The sequence below is a fragment of the Crocodylus porosus genome, unplaced genomic scaffold, assembly GCF_001723895.1.
Source record: "Crocodylus porosus isolate Cpor-Errol unplaced genomic scaffold, CroPor_comp1, whole genome shotgun sequence".
Classification (NCBI taxonomy): Eukaryota; Metazoa; Chordata; order Crocodylia; family Crocodylidae; genus Crocodylus; species Crocodylus porosus.
In genome coordinates this window covers 110157674-110179708 of record NW_017728943.1, presented here as the reverse complement: position 1 = coordinate 110179708, position 22035 = coordinate 110157674, and the positions used below count along the sequence as shown (strand labels likewise).

At 41.4% G+C, this 22035-nt stretch overlaps 1 protein-coding gene and 1 long non-coding RNA gene across 2 annotated transcripts in view; both read right to left on the bottom strand.

Moving 5' to 3' along the window:
* Window positions 1-22035, bottom strand: part of PARK2 (parkin RBR E3 ubiquitin protein ligase) — a 1395896-nt gene that overhangs the window by 1069910 nt on the left and 303951 nt on the right. The window lies entirely within an intron of this gene.
* LOC109320060 lies at window positions 14601-17403 on the bottom strand. Its single transcript, XR_002103710.1, has 2 exons — window positions 17373-17403; window positions 14601-15129 (listed from the first exon to the last, which is right to left on the bottom strand). It is a non-coding gene; the product is annotated as an uncharacterized LOC109320060 (long non-coding RNA).

Here is a 22035-nt window from a genome sequence, read left to right as displayed (position 1 = left end):
CATTTTTTTCCCCTTCTGAACAACTACTCTAACATCTCTCCCTTTATAACAGCATGAATACATGCTTCCTGTGAAAGAAAAACTCCCACTGTTTTTCCTGCTCCTGCAGAGATGACTTACAAAGAATAAAGACTTTTCTTTTCTGATGAAGATAGATTGTTTGGGGAGCTGCCCAGACACCAGACACTCATTTCCCCAAGAGGTGGGAGGGGTTCCAGGTCTTTTCACCCTGCCTGTTGTTTGCTTTAGAAAAAAAAATCACAGTTGACTTTCTTTAGATACTTAAACTCATTAAGCTGTAAGCAATAATTTAAAAAAAAACAAAACTCTCTGAAAAAATACTTTGACACTGACCATCCAAACAGAAAATCGGTTTTCTCTAGTAATGCAGTACTGATTTCTGGTATTTCCTTTTAAAAACTACTTTCCTGGAATGGAAATGAGGGTGAACGCAACATGCAATGGACAGGCAATAACCAAAGGGCTAACACTACAGCAAATCTGTAGGACCAGATCCAAAAGGATCCTCTAGATACCCAATGTAGACTTAAGTGGAATCTAGGGCATGTCACAATTGCTTCTGTGGTACCCTCAATTAAGGATGTCCCTACTCACATCTCCCACTTTTATGTGCTAAACCTGGAAATGCTGTGGTGATGTGGCTTCAAGGGCATTCCTCTACAGCCACTCCCAAGATCCCAGTTTCCAGCATGCTTGTGAACTGCCCCAGGAAATGCTTCCAGAATAACTTTGTCAGCACATTTCTGGGTTGGGAGTATATGAACAGGAAAAGGTGTGCAGGATGAATTCAGAATGGTCTTTTCCTGAGAGCAAAAAACAAGCAGTGTAGCTAGGCCATTAGGTATCTATATTCTGAAGATCAATCCATAATGATCCTGTTCCAGTTTCCACTCATTGGGTACATCTATACAAGACACTTTACTGTGCAATAGAGCAAATTACTGCATAGTAAAAATCAACATCTACACATGAAGACCCTTACTGAGCAATAATATGCTCTACTTGGAAGTTAATTTGCTATATGCAAATACAAGTAGGAAATTAACTGCCAAGTAATTACTGCACAGTAAGACATGTGTAGGCAGCTGACCAGGAGCAAATTTGCTTCCAGTCAGTTAAGCAGCAAGGGCTGGGAGACTGTTCCTTGTTCCTGGGAGCTGCCTGCTTCTGGGACAGGCTCCACTACCAGAACCCAGGCAGGAACAATGTCCTCTACCCTGGCAGCAAGGAGATCCCCACCATTCCAAAGCAGGGACTGGGAGCCCAGGCAGGGACAATGTCGCTCTGCCTTGGCAGAAGGGAGCTCCCTGCACCAGCAGAATTCCCCACCCAGCCAGGAGCTGGTTGGGACCTTTCCCAGGCTGAGACAGTACCCAGTCAGCCCCATGCTAAGTGGGGAAGTCTGCAAATGCAGCCTGGAGCTGGCCTAGTACTGTCCCATTTCAGAGCTGGCCAGGAACCCTCCTAGTCTGGGGCAGGTCCCAGCTCCACAGCTTTTTCCCAGTCCTGTGCCCTGATCAGATGATCAAAGCACAGACTTGGAAAGAACTGCAAGAGAAGCACAGGTCCCAGTCCCCCATCCAGCCAAGGGTTTGCTGCTAGCTGCCCCACCTCACAGCAGCTGAGGGCAGGGGACTGGGACCTGTCTCTCCCCTGCAGCTCTTTCTAAGTCTCCTACCCCCCAGTCAGGAGCCAAGGCCAGAAGCTCCCTGCTACTGGGGCAGGAGGGACATTCTCTCTGCCCGGGCCCCACCACCGAGCCTTCCTTGATGGCAGACAGCTTCTGGGGGCAGGGAGCAATCTCCCAGCCCCCACCAGAAGACAGCTGTCTCCTGGCCCTGCTGCAGGGGGACAGAGCAGGGTGGGAGCAAATCTACTCCCAAATGCATGCTCGTGTAGACACCTGCCCTGTGCAGTTTTACTCCAGAGTAAATTATTCTGGAGTAAAATCTTCCAGCAGCATTTGCATATGTAGATATGCCCACTAGGCACCTAAAGTGTTTAGCAGGTTAGTTTAATATTGTGATGGAATCTGACCCCTGATCCCAACACTCAGCTATTTTGCTATGCCACAGACACATGCTTGGCAAGACATGTGATTTTTGGAATCAGGGTTAGAATTTGTCAGATCCCACATGTGGACTAGTCCCTGACACTGCACCCCCTGTTATGCCCCTTCAACTTGTACACAGATGTGGAAATGAAGACTGCTATCTTGGGTGCCAAACGCATGAGCAAGTTTAAATCCATGGGCAAGCCCTGTGTGAGCTGTTCCAACTTGCTGAGTCGAGGAAGCCCACAAGCTCTGTAAACACGCAGGCAACCCTTGGAAGGCTGCTCCTACTTGTCAAGTAGGTGAAGCTCATTCGCTCCACACTACACATTTAATTTAAAACACAATTTTATGGTGCAATATGTTGGTTGAACATGTGACATGTTACCATGTATCATATGCTTAATACATTACTTACATGATAAATGTAATGTTTGCCAGAGTCCTGAGTTCTTCCCTCTATCCATCTGAGTTCCCATTCCCCTCCTCTCCATGGGAGGGCTGGGGCCCACACTAGGCACCATATTTTTTATTCAACAAGTTAAACTGGCATTCACACATGGAGAGAACAGTCTATAACCCTACACTGTGATACTGGCACCTAATCTAGTAGAGTTATCCCTAAAATAATCAGAGGTAAAACTGTGACATAAGAGGGCATTTGTCTGAAGCTTACTTTGGGAGAGGCATTTCTGCACTATAAACAGGCTATTACCAGGTATAAGTTGCTTATCTGTCCAGTCCAGAACCTAGTGTAATGTTATACTGTCATACAAAAACAATACAATTTCCACTGCTATAAGCTTGTATATCCAAGTCCTCAGATTTTGCTAGGCCTGGAAGACAACTAGGTTGACAATGGTCCAGCTAGGCCTATTCATGTCTATGCCTCTGCCTGCATGGAAACCAAGAATAACTGTTTTTGTTTGTTTCTGAGAGGATAAAGTGGTGAAAGTATGTTTCAGAAGTATATGCAGTACTTAGAAAGTTGTACAGGGGGGTACAAAAGATTATTTTGGTTCTGTCTTTTAAAACAGCTCTGTGAACCCTGACTTTTCATGCCTCTGTTTCAAAAATACAATCCTGCAAACTCAAAGCAAAGAAAAGCTGTCTATTGAAGATGCTTCTGTGCTACTTCTGAATGCAGCCTTTGTACTCAACTATAAAGAAGAAGAATATTATACTTCAAAGAACTCAGGTTGCCCTCTGCCCAAATTGACCACAGTTGGATACTTGTAGCCTGGACCAAAAAGAAAGGAAATTGCAAAGAAATAAAAATAAAAACACCCTTGGATTTTACTTGATCAGAGGGAAACTATTCATTCATACTAGCAATCCATACAAATCCTTTTTTTAAGATTACTTTACAGTATTTGTACAGATGAATACATAGTCTCAAGATCTGTGGTATAGGAAGTTATATCCTGAATATGGAATCAGACATCAATTTTGAAACTCAGTTTTACTCAGATCCATTGTATACTATAAAAGCTACATTCATCAGGCAAAAGATGAGCTTTACTGAAATCAATAGTAAAACTCCCAAAGACTTAACTGGGCTCAGAAGGTTACCCATTCTGAAATGATTCAGTGGGGAAGCGAACTTCTTCCCCCCACACTAATCTGGTAATATTTTCTATAGAAATAAATGGAATTGAATGGTTTCACAGCAATCTTCCAAAATCTCTGCTGCCCTAACTTTCAGAATTTGATGTGCTCTTTCCTACTAGGTATAAGTAAGGCAGGATCTATCAGGGAACACCACCCAGTTTGTGTTAAGTATTAATCCACATTAATGTTAGACGCTGGCAGGTGTCCACCACTGTCAGTAATAGTAAGATTTACCCATTTTGTGGGGGGATGGGAGGCAGGTAAGAGGGAGGTGGAGTCCAATATACAAGATTTGTTCTAAAACAGGGGAATCAAATACATTATCCAAGAAAATGGGTCATCCCAGCTCCCAACTTTTTCTGAAATTTACTCTAGGGATTCTCAGCACCTTCCACAAACAGCACTGAAGAAGAGTTGAAAGCAGCCTCACTCTCCTTCACTACCACAAATCAGACAATAGTGTTCTGTGGTTGGGATTTCTCTGATAAATGCAGAGTGAACTGCAGAACAAGACAAAGGCATTTGTTTCTTTTTTCAGTAGCTTTTTAGCAATGTTCATTCGGGATTCTGATTAAGATACAAATGTGACAGAGGAATTCATGGAATTAGTGTTGATGAAGGACACTTTCAACTTAAGACAGATTCGGTGTGGACCGGGAGAAGAGGATATGTTGCAACAGATGGGGCTGGTTCCCTGGTAGAGAGGAGGGAAGACAGGATTTGGGGTGAAACTCAAGAGAAAAGTGCATTGTTGATCCAGGCCACAAACTTTGCATTTTTAATTTCATTCTGCTTCAGGAAGCTCTTTGTGCCAAACTCCTGGGTAGGGACTACATGATACATGGGATAACAACAGTGAATTTCATCCAAGCCAGGGCCCTCAACTACTGGCAGTTCAGACAGCTCTTAGAGGAATATGACTTTTAGCATGGACAGTTACGATATGCTGAAGTGTGCTGGCTGAGTCAGGGAGTTGCCTTAAACAGCTTTTTTTAACTGCAATATGGGATTGAAGTACCATATTTATACGTGAGAAAGAGAAACTTGTGACTCAAATGAAAGATGAAGAATGGTTGCAGGACCTTGCCTCCTTGGTGGACATAAGGGGACATCTCAGTACTCTGAACACAAAAATGTCAGGTTGGAACAGGCTGTGACTGAGTTTTAGGATGCTGCCTTTGAAATGAAGTAATATCTTTGGGAGAAACAGATGTAGCATATTTCTCCATCTTGAAGTAACTGCTCAGTGCTGCCGGCATGGAAGGTGGTGAGAGGGCTTGTGGAAGTATGCGATCAGTACTGCTGAGCTGAGGCACAAATTCCAGGACAGGTTCTCTGACTTGTGGGGCTACAACTGAACTCACTGAACATAATGAAGAATATGTTCTCAAGAATTAGGATTCATAAACTTTACTAATACCTGGGGGCAGGGAACTATCCAGGAATAAAACATTTTGTAACAGAGATATCATCAATGTTTCCAAGCATGCTGGGTGCAAACAGATCTTCTCAGTGATGAATATCAACAGGTCAAAACTGCATTCAAGAGACTCAGTGAAAAGCACTTGAAGACCATCCTGCAAGAAACCTCAGCACAGTCCTTGAAACCAAACATCAAGGTTGCAGCAAAGGAGTGCCAGGTATCCAGGAGTAGTTGTGAGATGTTAGCATGTGCAAAAAAAGACTTGTTTATTTGCTCTGAATTCACCTTCTGTAGTCTTCAATTGCAGCAAACACTTTTTTTGAAAATAAATCAATTCTTTTCACACATTTGGAGGGATGCTTATAACAAATTTTATACATCCACAAATTTAAAAATTGATATATGCTGAAAACTGCTATTGTTATACAAAAAATGGTGTGTTGCAAAACGTAAACTGAACTGAGCAAAAAACAAATTTTGGTGAAAAATTAGAGGCTTGGCCCATAAGCATATGGCAAGACAGGGAATATGGCCCACTGACCAACTTGAGTTTGACCCCCGTGTTGTAGAATAATTTTTCCTGGCTTGTACCACATGCCGGAAGGTTCAGTGTACTACACATTACTTTCCAGTAGCTCACTAGTGCTGCTTCTTAGGAGGACAGAAGAATCAACCAAAAGGGTTTTACTTTCTCCATCTTCAGTACCAACTAACTGAGTAGTACCTTCAACTCTTGCTACTCTAGTGGAGAAAAGTCAGGACTGGGAATCAAATCCTGAATATTAAGAAAAAGCATCAACTACTAGCCCATGAATACAACATTTTTACTTCAATTATTTTTGTTTTATAATTTGTACTAGACATAGATTTTCTTGTGCTTTGGGTACTATAATAACTTGGAGGCATATTGAAAATGGAATCACTACTAAGGGAAGAAACCAGGAAAAAAGTGACAGAAGGGATTTTAAGGAAAATAATAAAGCAAAACAAAATATGATCATTATAATTGGTACAACATTATGATATATATTGTAGAGTTCATTTTAGTTGATTTGCTCCTGTTCATAGCTCTGGGAGTGAATGAATATCATCTAAATTCCCAAAATATCTATTTATCATGGAAAACGTATTGATGACAGAAACGTAATTCTTTTTCCTCTGTTAAGTTAAAATCCACTTGTGCTTCCTATGGAGGCCAGTCAAGGCACCCGTAGCAGCTACTGCAGCCCTGTCCTGCTCCCTCTAATCTCTCAGGCCACCACCCCATGCCATGCCTTGAGGTCTAATTAATATAAATATGGGAGGCAACCCTGAGAGACCAAAGCAAGCTTTGAGGCTTTATTCTGCCTTGCTTGTCAACAGGCTGCTGGCCTGCCAATCCTTGCACCTTAACGTGAGCAGACAGGTCTGTTTCTATTTCTCTGTGACTTCAGGGTTCCTACCCCTCTCATCTTACTGTGCTGTTCCTCTGGCCCTGCCGCACTGCACTGGGTCCCTGGACCACAGTCTGCCTGTATACAGCTCCTTGCACTCACAGGCAATCTGAGCCAGACTGAGCCTCCAGACCCAGGTTCGGGCTTATACGGCCCTGGACTCCCCCCACTTCTGGTCCCCTGACCTGACTGTCTGGAAACAGGACTCAGGTGCTGCCAATTATTCAAATCAGCAACAAGGACTCTCCATCCCCTCATCAGCAGTCTGGAATCAGGTTTCCAACACATTTTCTGCAAGGTGCATTCCTCAGCCTGTCCTTTGCAACACTGTCCTTTCCTCCCTCCAGTAACAGGGGTGAAGGGTCCTCTGTTACCCCATGTGACAACTTGGGGGATCTGTTTACATGATATTTCTGCATTCTTGTTGAGTTACGAAATTGTTGCATCATTGAATGCCTCAGTGGATAAGCAGTAAGCCCTATGCTGGCATAGCTGTTGTCATATTCCTCCTTAGACCTGGGAATGTGGAGAGTCATTAATATAAATAGCTATTACTTAGATATTGATTTATTTATTAGCTGTATATTTCACCATACCCAAACGGCTCAGATTTGCCACATACTAGGTGAGACCAGCTTTCTACAGCTTTTCAGTAGATAGTAGGCTCTGAAGGAATGAAATATTCCCAGGATTGAGGGGAAGAAATAATATCTCAGGAGTTTAAAAACTCTGAGGGAGCCTTTTAACCCACAGGATATGTAGTAAAGCATTTCACTTTCCTCGGCTCAAAGAAAAGAAGAGAACCACTGGGGAGGAGACATGGGTTTTAAATGAATATTCTGCATCTCTATCCAGATGGAAAGAGTAGAGCAGGGCAACTTCCCTAAAAGCAGCCAGCAACCACCTAAACTTGGGTGTTAAACTCACTTGTCCTCCTGGGGCTGAACTGGGACTCACCTCCAGTGACAGAATGATTAGTGCAGGGAGCTGTGGGGACTAACACACCAGTTGTTCACCCTACCGCTGACAAAACACATCCCCAATGGGGCTGTGTACCCTGGGATCTGGTGACAGGCCCTGTTCCCATTCATCCTGCCTCCAAATTCCCAGCCTGTCCAGGAGCCCTGCCTGCCAGATCCTTGCCACCCTTGTTCTAAAGTATATATTGCCAGTACTCTTGGAGACAAGATATTGGGTGATATGGACCCTTGGTCTGTGACAGCATGGTACTTGTGTTTTAAAGAACGCTGCGGTAGTTAGACTACTTCTGAAGCGGTACAGGAAATTTGATTGTGGGCAAGCAGTTCATACCCAGTAACCACTGGAGAGCTCAGACAATAAGAGCATGGAAAGGGAAAGAAATAATCAACTGCTGCAGGACCAGAAGGCATGCCTACTGTGAGCACTGAATCCCCATATTACTTTGGATATAAGCTAGAAATGCAGAGCCAGAACAGCAGGCCTGATCTAGTGTGAGTTGGGGCTAGGGCTGACTTGGCAGGCCTGATTTGGCAGACATGAAGTTGGGGCCCAATCCAGCAGCTGCAAAACAACCGTGTACTAGACTGTACCTGTGTGTCAACTCCATACCACTACTCCTGCCCACAGGCTAGAAAGGTTGGGGACCATTGGTCTAAGAAGCAAGATCCTGATTCCTGAAGAGGAATACCAAATGCAGGCCATACCAGAGACAGGTGGTTGCTAAACTGCTTTTTGAAAAAATTGTCTTAATGAGCCTAATTCAGGAGATCTTCTGAAATAACAAAAGGCTGGAGATGATGCAAAGTATGCTTACAATCCCAAGAATTGCAGCATGAGAAAAAACCTGAACAATTCAGCTCTTTTTCTTCCAAATGGTGACCCCTGCCCATTGATATACATGGTTTTGTCTCTTAAGCAGAAAAGAATGGGCAAACCTGCTATAAAGAATGAAATCCCTTGATGTCCCCTGGTGTATGTACAAGGGATACATTCTGACATAAAATTTGCCAGCAGCTCCAACAATTCCCATGGTCACAAGAAGCCTTCTAAATTTTCTAAAGTTTGTGCACTCAATTGTTACTCCTACCCATCAATCAAATGACATAAGGAAGCACGCCATCACCTCCAGAGTGGTACCAGTGGAGGCTGCAAAAATAGAAAGTATGAGATATGAAGAAATGTTCTGCAGATTTCACCTATACTGTTTAGAAAAATAATGAGACAAAAAAAGATATTTAGAAAGGTCTTCAGGATATTGAAAGGAAGAGAACTGACTTAATAAGCTGAATGAGATGATAACTAATGAGACAGCAATAAATCCTAAATCTGAAAATGAGAAAGGAAAATATCTTAAGCAAGTTAATACCACTTTTTCTTTTCTTTTTTCTAATGTAGGGGGCAACTGGATCATGAAACAAACTACCAAAGCAGTGTAACTTGAGTTTATTAAATTCAAGAGTGAATTGGACAGCAACAAATTATGTTTCTCTTTTAAAATCACAAAATACTCATCAACATATTAATTTTAAATATTATCTGAGGAGAATAGACTCCCATGATCCTCTCTGACTCTAAACAGCTCTAGGTTCTCCACTAGAATGTTACAGTAAGAACATTTTGAAATATTAATCTTGCTTCCCCATAAAACTGGTTCAAAAGCACATGTTTTCAGTGTCTCAACTCACTTGGAGCCTTGTTTAGGAATAAGTGACAGTTAAAATTTAATTCATGAACACATTAGCTGCTAAACCCTACATTTAAATCTATTTTTGATATTGTACTTCTGGGGAGGAAGGCAATAAACACTACCAGCGCTTTAATAGAACTACAAGGTAAGGTGCCCAAGACTTCCTTTCTCCCTCTTGTTTCCAGGTAGTGTTGTTTCTGTCTTCTGTGCTCTACAGCCCTAGCTGAGTCTGGCCATAGAGCTTGTCTTGGAACGAGTTCAAAGCATGGCACGCATCTGTAATTTTAGTTTTAAAAATTATCTTTGTTGGCAGCTAATTATAATAATAGAAACCCACAGAGGAAAAGTCCTATAAGGCCCTGAGACCTTAACAAAGGTGACAACAACAACTACCAAATGAAAGGGTTGTATCTACAAAGTATGTAGCTACTTCTAGAAACAAAACACCAGCCTTAATTCAAAACAATATAAGGTTTTCTTTTGAATTGTTTACTTCCATACTGAATGCTGCCTGTTCTTAAAGCAGCAGCAAGCAGCATTTCCAAAAAGCTAAGTTTGATTGAACTAAAAATGGAAATCTATAATGGAACCTCTATACAAAGAATAAGAATTTCAGTCTGGAATAGGAAGTGGCCCACATGTATTTCTTATGTTCAGATTTGCTTTAGTAACACAGAAAGGTTGTGTTAAACCTGATTCTTAAAACATTCAGTTGTAAAAATCTTGACTAAAAGACTTCTTAGATTTTGAGTGCAAGTACAAGATGATATTAAAAAGGTTTTTGTGGTAGTTAAGTAACCTCTGTTATATATGCTATAGAAGACTTACAGTGTACCTAATGCAAATATTACAAATTCTTCAGTAAAATGATTTTGAATTTTACTTTTACATATTTGTTACCATACACCTGTTACTGTTAGGAAGTGCTATGCTCAAAGGCAACAGGCAGAGCTTACTTTCCATGCTAGGGGTTATCAGTTTTCTCCCCAGTTTGCTTTCTTCTTGCATTGAACCACATTTGTGCTTCTCAGCAGTCCAACATAATGTCTGCCTTTTTCTCACCACCACATTTCTGGTATGATTTTACTTCTGAATGGAATTTAATCTTCATGGCAAAAAATATATATAAAGGCATTGAAGGCATTATTTGCCACCTTAGCAACAACTTTGACTATTTTTCTAATAACTATGCCTCATTTCCAGGGTGCTCACATTAGAATTTAGATAGGCTGTAGAGAAAAATATATACTTCAGATAAAACTGCTAATAAAGTGAAGGGGAAAGGAGAGAAGGGGGGATGGGAGAGTGGTAGGAGGGGAAGAGATGGAACAACAAGATACAAAGTTAAAACTTGCTTTTTTAAAGTTCTCTCTCTTAAACTGCTGTTTACATCCATAATGTAGTCAAGCTCAACAGCTGTTTTGACACTAACATGATATTAACAGCTGGAAAAAAATTATCTTCCAGAAACTTATGTGTAAAACATGTATTGAATAGGTGCAGGCTATGTAGAAACTAATGTTCATGATAACACAACTAAAATCAGTTTTAAAACCCTAGGGCGCTTGTCCCATATACTGTGTACACACATATAAATCATTTTCAAATATAGAATCTTGCAAAGAAAACTATAGTTTTTCTGCAAAACAATAATACCAAGCCAGAACCAAATTGCATCCAGTTTTAATTAAGTTACCACTGTACAATACAATGACACTGCATTATTCCAGTAACACCACTATGCAACACTTGCCTGTTCTATTGTAAACCTTTATAGAGTTTGTAACTTTGCATACCTTAGCAATTTTGAACTAAGCTAGGATGAGGAAAATGTTACAAAAAATCAGTACAAATAAATATATACTTTTAAAATAATGAGGTCCTAGCTTGTGCAAAAGGTCTTTTATTACTTGTGAGAGGAATCATTTTGAGAACCCCCTGCCCTTTCACTTCACAGGAGCAGAGGGGTATAACCTAGCTCTGGCATCACAATTTATTTGTTGTATAGCTAATCCTAAATTTATGCCAATTATACTGCATTACCTTATAATCTTTTTCCCATAACATAACCTATGCATTGGTATACTGTACAGCTCCAAATACATTGTTTGTGCTTAACAGATAAATGTTTATACTTGCTGTCAAGAGTTAATGCCCAATCTCCAACAAGACAGTAGAAGGAGGCCTTACTACCCTTTCTTCTGGCACTTCCTAACATTTCATTTGCAGTTAAGTGGAATGTTTTGGCTCCACCTCCATATCCTGAAGCAGAGATCAATAGCAAACCCCACCATGGCTACCCCACGGCTTTGTATTCTGCACCAACACGATGGTCGCAAGACCTAGCATGCTGGTACACTGCTCTACTGTGCACTTCCATCAGTTAAAGGCAGGATATTTCCTTTCATGCACCATGATTACCCTATACCAGGGTTTGTCAATCAGGGGTATGCATACCCCCAGGGGTACTTGGGAAGGCCGTAGGAAGTATACACAGGCAGGCAGGTAGGGATGAAGCACCACATCCCACCACCCTGTGCCACTGCCTCCCAGGGGCAGGACCGGGGAGGTAAGGCCAGTGGTGCCCTTCTGCGGGCTGCACAGGCACTGCCCAGGTGGCTGAATGCAGTGAGGGAGGGGAAGCTTGCACCCAGTGGCCGCTGCCACCACCTCATGCTGCTGCCACTCCACTTCCGTCCACACGCCACCTCTCCCCCCCACCTGCTCTGCGTCCGGCCACCAGGGGCACACTTATTAAAAAAAGGTTGAAAACCACTGCCCTATAGCAAATACCAGTAGGGCCTAGAAGTTTCTTCCTCTTCTCCTCAGTGAGTAGTTCAATTAATTTTGTGATCCATTTCTCCCAGCCTCTAAAATATCCTAATTATCAGTGAATCAAAATTAAGCTGACTGTCAAAGGACTTCAGTAATTAACTTTGCAGTAAGTAGAAAGTCAAGGGCATAGCAAAGTTCAACTTCAGGCAGTGGTATCTGCATTTTACAGAGTCCTTTCCTATTAAAAACAATCTCACATAAGAGTAAGGATTTAAACGTGTATCTAATGGACACTTATGCCTAGAGAGTTAAATATAGTTATAGTTTGCTTGCCCTTTTTTGTATCTTTTAATAAATTTGAGAATAACTTGTACTTAAGCTTTAATTTTTGAGCCTTCAAAATAATGTAAAGTAAAATGGAAATCTTGTAACTGAAATCATAAAGCAAGATGCCCATGTGCAGAAACAGAAAACAGCAACATCCCACTGTTTTTTCACTGAACGTTCAGTCCAAAAAGTAAACAGTTTTACATGCAATTTGAGACCAACTTGTTTCCATGTAAAAGTGCAAAAAGGTTAGGGGATAAGTACAGACAGGACAAAAATATCAAATTCCAGAATGCCAAATGGAAGTTTGATGAACGTAAGTTTCGGTTTGAATTAATTTTAGAGCAAGTCATGATCAGTCAGTCCCAGGGGGGAAATTCACAGGAGGAGGGACAAAGATACCTTGTATCACCATGTAAGGTCAGCTGAAGTGTAAGAATAACAACATACCGTGAATATAACAGATGTCTGCCTAACTGTATAGAGGTCAAATTTTTACTTGGGCAAACTCCTTTGCCTTCAATAGAAGATATGTCTAAGAAATAATAAGCACTAGATCCAGAAGGAGCTCTCTTACACAATAAATTAATTGTGCCTTGACAAGAAAGAATCCCAGTATGGACAACTTCTACTGGTATACTTAAATGATATCACTAAAACAAGTAAATTAGCAGACTAACATCTCCTGCTTCTCCCCCTCCTCCCCTCCCTGCCCCCCAAATACACACAACCTTGGCAAATTATATAATGAATGTTAATTTGGATTTGTAACAGCAGATTGCAGTGCCTCCTGCAGCTCAGACCCTGCAGTTTAAATTCCAGAAGTGCACAACTGAATTAACACATGCTGATACAATCAAATCACAGGGATATAGCTTATTATTGCATTAAAACTGTGATAAAAGCTAATTATTTTACTTAAGTTTGTATCTGAAATAAAATTATTGCTCAGGACTCAGACAATGGAGGAGCCAGGAGAAGCCAATATGGTTTCTATAAATTCTATTTTCAACAGTAAAACTGTAATATCCTGTCCTCAGTTAATTTGGAGGAAAAGCAATTTATGCATTATAGCAACACTAAATGCATAGTTTAGCTATTTCCTTTATAAATTAAAGGGACACAACATGAGAGTGTTCTGCAGTGGGACCTTGCATGGTGCACTCCTTTTGACAGACTGGGGGACCCAGACAGGGTATAAGAAGGAATGAACACTGAACTGACAACAATTCCTGAAAGACATGTAAGCGTGTGGCAGAACACTTTAACCTCCCTGGACAATCCATTGCTGACCTAAGGGTTGTTGTTATTAGACAGCAAACCTTTAAAAACACACTCAAATGGGAAACTGCAAAACAAGAAATCATCCACAGACTTGATTGTGTTATGTATGGTTTACTCTAAACTGAGACTATGGATTCTTATCCTATTACCTGGATTAGCTTTATAACCCACATGACCCTCGATGGGTTAAATACTTTTTTTTCCTCTTTCTTACCTACCCTGTCTCTGTCAACAATGACTCCATCTCTTTTTGCCGTCTTCTCTACTCTTTGTATTCTAACAGATGCCTTCCATTTAGAACCTCTGCATCCTGCATAAAGCCTGCCTCTTATGAAAGCTTATACTATGCACCTCTGATGTAATTAGCACGAAGTGAAAATCTACCCTGCCTCCTCCCTTTTGATATTGCCAACATACCAATGTAGAAAAAAAACCCAACAGAGATATCAGAAGTGGCTAGCACCAGAATGGTTAATAGGCCTAAAAAGTAAACCATATTTTTCTTACCAGAGCATGCAGTCATAGTTAGGGTAAGAACATATTCCCTAAAATTCCCTCTTTTTCAAAGACTATTCGACTTCTCTAGTATTAGCAGCACTGAACGCCCTAGCATGTATAGTTCCTATTTCAAACAGAAAAATTCGATATTTTCCATGCTTTAGGGTTGTTGGTTGTAGCCATGTTGATCTAAGGACATAGGCAGACAAAGTTTTTTGGGTAGATGTGATATCTTTTATTAGACCAACTAAATAGTTGGAAAAATTGTTCTTTGCAAGCTTTCTACAGGCATAGGGAGACTCTGTTGGTGTTTGTGTGCCCTATGTCTGATGAATGAAAGCCACTACATGTCCTGGGTATTGTACTGCACTGCTGACAAAAAGCTCCATTTTTAATTTTTAACTCCAAATATCCATTGTGCTGAATATCCTAGGATAGAATGTTCCTTATGCAAACAGTGTGAAAGTTCTCTTTCCCTAAAAGTGAACAAAATGAACCCTTTCAAAGCCCATATTAAATTTATTTATTAATAGCATTTCTCCAATATTTTTTCCATGCCCACAGGAGCACTACAAAGTCAATCCTTCTTTTTAATAGGAAAATAACATTTCTGAGTTTTGAATTATGTCATGAGACAAGTAATTCACAAACTCCTTTATGACTGACACATAAACACAAAGACGCACAAATAGATTAAATCCTGTGGCTTCTTGAAATATGAACTCATTCTGTGTCGATCTTCCTCCATTTGTTTCTGGAGACTGACACTGTGTGGTGCTCACCAGTCAGCAATGTATCAATCCGTCAAAGAAACAGGAGAGTGAACCTTCATTTGCATTCACTTAAATAAATGAAATCTGCAATGAATTCCACAGCAAGTGAACACTTCTGGGGATGCTGCTTTTACTATCTCTGTAGTGATGAAGGATGGCATTTACAGAATGGGCCTCTTATACATATGTGTACAAATCACTGCAGGCATACCCATTAGGTACCGGTACACTTATGTGTTACTGTGTCCAGTTCCTCTGGTCTCCTGAAATCAGAATTAAAATATACTGTATGCACTCTGGGCCAGATGCTGGCAAATACAGGTTTTAGGCTGAATAGATGTAGGAGACTGTTTTCAAGGTCTTGAAAACCTGCCCACCATATTAATAACTCTCTAAGTCTCCTTTTCTTCAAGATACCTAGGGCACTCCTAAAACCTGAGCGGAATAGCCGAATGCATTGTATAATTTTTCATAAAACTTGTTCATCTTTACAGTATCATCTCCCAAAATTAAAGGCATGGAATTATTGTTTAACTTGCAATTTTGGGTATTTCAAACCGATGCAAGTGTTGCTTTTTTCTTGTTTTGTCGGGGCTTTGCTGGTGAATGAGATCCAAAGGTACCGGTAGAACTCCAATTTGAAAAATGAGCTGGAAGATTTCCCAATTTAGCTCTCTAGGTGACTGGCTTGCTTAGATTTTTGCTAAACCTGCTGGCTTACCTTTTCTTGAAGATACGTTCTAAATAAGGTTCTATCTTTTACATACACACACACACTCAACCATTTTGCAAAGGAAGTCCTAAACTTCATCCCATGGAACGCTTTATTATAATTGCCTTCTTGTCCCTCTCACTTGGGTTCCTACAAAAGGTCACAACACTTCTGAATTTAATAATATGCTCAACTCTTGGCTATTTGAACTGTGAAGCTTTCTAGCTAATTCTTTTATGCTTTTCTCAAATAATCTCTTACTGTGTTAATAATGTACAGCAGATTTGCAGTTTGATAGGAAATCAGAAACTTTTTTTTAAAATTGTGGAACATCTTAAGAAATTCTGAATAATAATAATTTTAAAAAAATTACACGAGCCATCTTTAGTGTCTCCCATTTTCCCTGTCTACTCAACTGCTTCCCCCACCCAGATCTTCCAGCTTCTCTGATGTTCAGTCAGCTTTTCCTGCTGCTTCTCCAACCATTTCCAGCATAGCTCAAACCCCCACCCCTCACCTCACCCACAAAACCAAAATGCAGTCACATGCTTGAATAGGGATGACCCTGCCTCAGGGAGGGGGTTGGAATAAATGGCCTCTGAAGGCCCCTTCCAGTCCTACTTCTCTATGACCTATAAGTCTGACTCTCTCCTGCTCACGTAACTGCTCATCAGATGTGTCTTAGGCCCGAGTTGCTTTATTGGCTTCTCACCTCCCTTCTTCCCCCCAATATTCTGCCAGCCCTGTCCATGTGCTTTACTACATAGTTAACCATACAGCTCCCCTGCAACTTCTATGACGTGCACAGTCAACGTTGTCCTTATTTAACTGCCTTTTCCTTTGTATTCTCACAACCCTTCCGGCCTTCTCACATTCACTCTCTGGAGTTTGACAATTCCAGAAAAAAACAAGCCCATGATGAAACACTTTAACAACCCTGGACATTCCATCACTGACATCAGAGTAGCTGCCCTTAAACCAAAAAAACCCCCAAACCTTTAAAAAATCAACTTGAATGCAAAGCTGCAGAACAAGAAATTATCCACAGACATGACTGTATTAACCTTGGTCTTAACAAGGACTATGGATTCTTATCCCATTACTTGGAGTAGCTGTTTACTCCAGTATCCTAGGTGCTAAGTGCCCTATCTTAATTGATCTAATAAATGTCCCTCCCCTTCACCCCCTTAGGACCTTCTCTTCTGCTGGTCCCTTTCCCATCTGTAACAGTATAGCTTGTCCCTTTAAGAAGGAAGTCAGCCCTGTTAAGAAAACTCAGCTGTGGGTCATTTGGATAACCAAGTACCGTACCACTGGGACCCTTAAAAGCTCCCTGAAGAGTAAGCAGAAAAAAGAGGAAGAGGAAGCAAGTTATGAAGGGAACAATTTGCTGCAGGAAGGGGCCGGATGCTGCGCTGAGAGGAGAGCAAAAATGGGCTTCCCTCCTAGGGTGCATCCACACAAGTGTGCACACGCACTTTGCTGTATCTCAAAGGCTTTTGAGGCACTGCAGAACACACCCTGTATACATGATTTGGTTCTCTGTGTTGCATATTTGCACAACAGAGCCAAATTCAGACACTGGGAAATCCCAGTATCAAAAAAATTCACAGAGGAAAAAAAGTGGCATGGTGCACATGGCAGGAGCAGGTGCTACCTAAACCAGAGCTTGCCATGCTCTGGCTGCCAGCCAGGCTCCATTCACCTGGTTCATCATCACTGCATCCCCAAGAGCCCCCCTGGACCTCAAGTAAGGCTGCTGGAGCCAGCCCAGGTGACCCCAGCCTCCCATACCTCACCCAAGGCAATTCACCCCACGCCAGAGCACAAATGCTGCTACTAGTTGTCCACAAGGAAACACATGTGCACTCATCTGGATGTGCCCCTAGTGTCTGGGAGAGGACCATGTGATTTTATTTTGTTAATTTACTTAAAGACTAACTTTTGCTTTGAAGGCCTGGCTAAGGAGCCCATAAGACAGCAAGGTCTCCTGCAGAAGCCAGCAAAGTAAGTAACCTGCTTGTGCCACTTACAACTTTTTTCTATCAGTCCATTTTGCTAGCATCTGACAAAGTAGGTTGCTGCCCACAAGAGCTTGTGCCTCTCTGAAACAATTAGTCTCCAGCTAGATGCCACCCTACCCTATATTCAATCTTTACATTCTGCTTGGACTCCCTGTGCTTTGACTTTTCCCCTGGTGGTCTCTACTGCTTCAAAGCATCACTCCCATCCCTCTCTAAGCATGCCTAAATGGAGTTCATTGGGAAACTTCCTCTGCCAATACAAAGTTTAATAATTAGGAGTTCTTTTTTCCTTGGTGGAGAGGAAAGTATTTCTACCTGGTGCACAGATATGTCTCCCAGTAATGAAGGAGGTACTCTGATGTATTCAAAACCAAGGTTTTTCATTTTTTTATAGCAAAAACAAAAAGTAAACAACAGGTGTTCACAAATAATATTTCTAAGGTACACATCAGATGGGCAAATTTAATTCATTCATTCTCATCTATGGTACACTGAGACATTTTAACTGTACAATTCTGACAGTAGGTATGTTAAGATGTTCTTAAACTGGATTAATTTTTCCTTTACTGAAGCTCAGGCACTCTAATGTACAACATGCTTAAACTGCAATGCATATTGCTTATGGGATTAAATGATAAATAAACAGAAAATGATATGGCAATAAAGGCTATTTGGGAATGGTGAAAAAAGGTAAAACTGCACTAGAACAAAGATTCTTTTTCGTAGCTACATATATTCTTAACATTTATCTATTAAGCACAAACAACGTATTGGAGCTGTACAGTATACCAATGCATAGGATATGTTATGGAAAAAAATTATAAGGTAATGCAGTATAAATATTTTATTGGTGTAAGTTTAGGATGAGCTATACAACAAATAAATCATGATGCCTAAGCTAGGTTATACAAAAAATATGATATATAAAAAACCTTTTATATACATCATCATGCATTTTTAAGCTAAATTGTCAATGCAAGGAAGGAAGAAGAATGCTTATTTTGAAAAGGTTTTTTGAAGTTTAAATAATATCACTAACTTTGTTTTCTTCATATTGTACCATCTGTATAGCCATGTATTTTGATGCTAAACTCCAACTGTACAGGCCTTCTCATGAGAAAAACAGTATTTCAGAACCATCTCAAAGTAACCAAAAATAACTGTATGCATACCAGGAGGCACTAGACACAAGCAGTTATGCCAGGACGAACATTTAGCATGGTCAAAAGGCAAAACTTCAAGGTTTTAAGGTCTTGAAATATTTGTGCCAAACCCATATTCCTCCAAGGTGTTCCTTTTTCCCTAACAGGCTTTGTTGGCCTTCTTTCTTCTTTTTTTCACCATCTACCCTCCATTTGATACTAGGTCACTTCCTCCTCAGAGCTCCTGCAATACATCCCTCTATTTTTTTTATCTCCCTCCTCTTAGTCCTACATCTGAAGATAGAGGATCCATCAGCCCCTCTATTAGCTGCAATCTTGAAAGCCTGGGATTCAGCATTCAACTTGCATGCTCTGGAATTTCTGAGGCTCACTATCCAATCTGTAGCGCAGCTGAAAGGGAACGTACGTAGTGGCATAAAATTTTAGTTTGGTGGCACCTTAGGATACAGCAGACCTGCTGTACCCTGAAGTGGTCCAATGGCAGAGGGGAAAACTGGGAGCAGGGAGACTCTGACAGATTTGATTTTGGGTTTGATTTGAAGCTTGCAATAATTAGAATGATCTATTCAGCAATGAGGTGATTTTTTAAGAACTGAATTGGTTGGCAGCTTGCAATGGAAGCAGAAAGGAGCAATCAGGTATTGAACCATATGGAAATAGATAAGGAATTGCAATGAAAGCAAAAACAACACAGGTCAATCCATTTAAGAGAAGCATTGGGAAGTGGATGAAGAAGGAACAAAAGGAGAAATCCCTAGCTTCATTAACAGTAGGGTTACCATACGTCTGGGTTTTCCTGGACTTGTTCTCTTTTTTAGACCCCTGTGCTGCATCCAGGCAGGTTTTTAAAATAAGAGCAAATGTCCAGGTTTTCTGCTCTCCCGGGCTGGCTGCTTGGGGCTGGGAGCAGTGGGCAGGGTGATTGGCTGTTGGGGGTCATGTGCTCCCCACGTGGGCTCCAGCAAGCCAGGTGGAGACAGAGAGACACAGAGAGAGTGAGCGAACGAGCAGGCGCATGCACAATGCAGGAGCTGCTTGGGCAGCAGGAATGGGGGGGGGGGAGGTAGGGGCCTGCAGGTTGGAAGTGAGGGGCACCAGCAGGGTTGGGGGGGCAGAAGCTGAGGGTCCAGAGTGTGGGACACTGGCAGTGCTGGTGAGGCAGGGGCTGTGTGTCAGAAGTGAGGGGCACCTGCAGAGGAGGGGGGCAGGGCAGGGAGCTGCAGGTCAGGAGTAAGGGACACTGGCAGGGCTGGGAGCAGGGCAGGGGGATGCAGATCAGGAGTGAGGGGCATGGGATGGGTGACTGTGGGTTGGGTGTGCAGGGCACTGGCAGCACCGGGGGCTGTGGGGTCAGGAGTAAGGGGCACCAGCAAGGGGTGGGGGGAAGGGTACTGCTGTTTGGGAGTGAGGGACACTGGCAGGGCTGGGGGCAGTGGGTCCAGAGTGAGGTGCAGCAGCAGGGCTGGGGAGGGTGTGGCTTGTTAGTGAAGGGCAAGAATGGGCACCGGCATGTCACTGACCCCCACTTCATATCCCTCCCCCCACCCATGACAGGCGTCAATAACACCATTCTTCATTATCATAATTATGTTTGCATGAAGACACATCTTAGAATCATAGAACAGAAGGACTGGAAAGGGGCCTCTAAGATCTTCAAGTCCAGTCCCCTGCCTTGGGCAGGAGGTAGTTGGGCCCAAACAAGCTCAACAAGGTGCTTGTCCATCCTCCTCTTGAGCACCACCAGGGATGGGAACTGCACCATCCCTACTGGGAGTGTGTTCCAGATTCTAGTTACCTGGATGGAAAAGAAGTGTTTCCTTATGTCTAGCCTCAACTTTTCCTCAACTAGGTTGTGCAATCTTGATCTCTATATTCTGCTACTCATTACTAATTCTTTAGAACAGTTGATATTAATATCTTAAATGGGTCTGTACAGTTAATGAGAAAACTTGTAGTAATGATGAATAATTGTTAAAGGCTGCTCTAATGTTGATAGAAGAATTATATCCTTTTTTGTTTCAACAAGTCCCTCTAAAATAATTGGCTTTTTCCCCCTCAAGCTCCTTTCAGTGTTATTTCCTTTAGGGTGACTTGTGTTATTTCCTTTAAAGTGACCTCTGCTGTCATAAAGCAACATCTCTGTTCTCTTGATCTATTTTTTTTCCAGTGAGGCTGTTAATAATGAGAGAACTTCTGAGTCTGTGTGTGTGTGTGTAAATTCATCTGCAGTAGAATCTCTGCAATCAGCCAAGACCCATTTAAACTTTCCACAGACATTTTTATTCAACACAAATGAGGAATTTCTTATTTAAAAAATAAATCAGAATAAGCACCAGAAAGACTTCTGAATGTGCACGTCGAGGACAGCTTGACAATTATAAATAAATACATTTAAGATAAAATGTTCAGGACTGCCAAAAATTGTAACAATTTGAACAAGTGAGATTTTACATGTATAGTAGCAAAGATCTTCAGTAATTTAATCCATCTTTTCTTTGGTGAAAGTGTATTTCCTGTGCTACATTTTTTGCCTCTACTTAAAGGATGAATCAAGGCATTGAAAATAAGCTTCCCATGGGAACCTATTCCCCAGACAAACTTCTCACTGATGGAAGAAAAAAATCTTACAGCCTCAGTCCCAATATTCTCTTATTAATTCTATTTCTTTACTCTCCAAATGTTACATTAATAGGAGGTAGGGGGTGGAATTTGCCAATATTTTCCAGTAATGAAGTGCCCCAAACTGAATTCAGTATTCTTGGTGTAGTTTCACTCACCAGCAGTCTTCAGAGAGGGACATCTCTTCCTGTTTCATGAGGTGATGACTCTGGGAAGAGTCCAAAAATAACACTGACCTTTTTTTTGCTGCCATATCACTTGGCAAACTCCCAGTTTCATTACTTCTATGTCTTTTTCAGTTTTGTAGTTTCTAATGTTCATCCTCTGTATAAATCTCTATGCTTTGAACTGTTCTTACATACATATATTAACTCAGGAATCTGAGAAAACAGGGAGCAGTGAAATCATATAACTATTTTGTAAAATGTGTGCACCGGATATACTTTCTTTGAGCATGATCAGAGATAAAGATTCCATACACCATTGTCTGATTCAAGCAGAGAGCCAAGGAACAAAAGACCATATAGTGTTTGCACAATTGCTCGTCACACTTTGCTTTGAAGCACCAGGATATCTCTTAAGAGAACTTTTACAGAGGTTTACTAGGATACACTGCCTCTGCTATAAATGATACATCACCTCCTATATTTC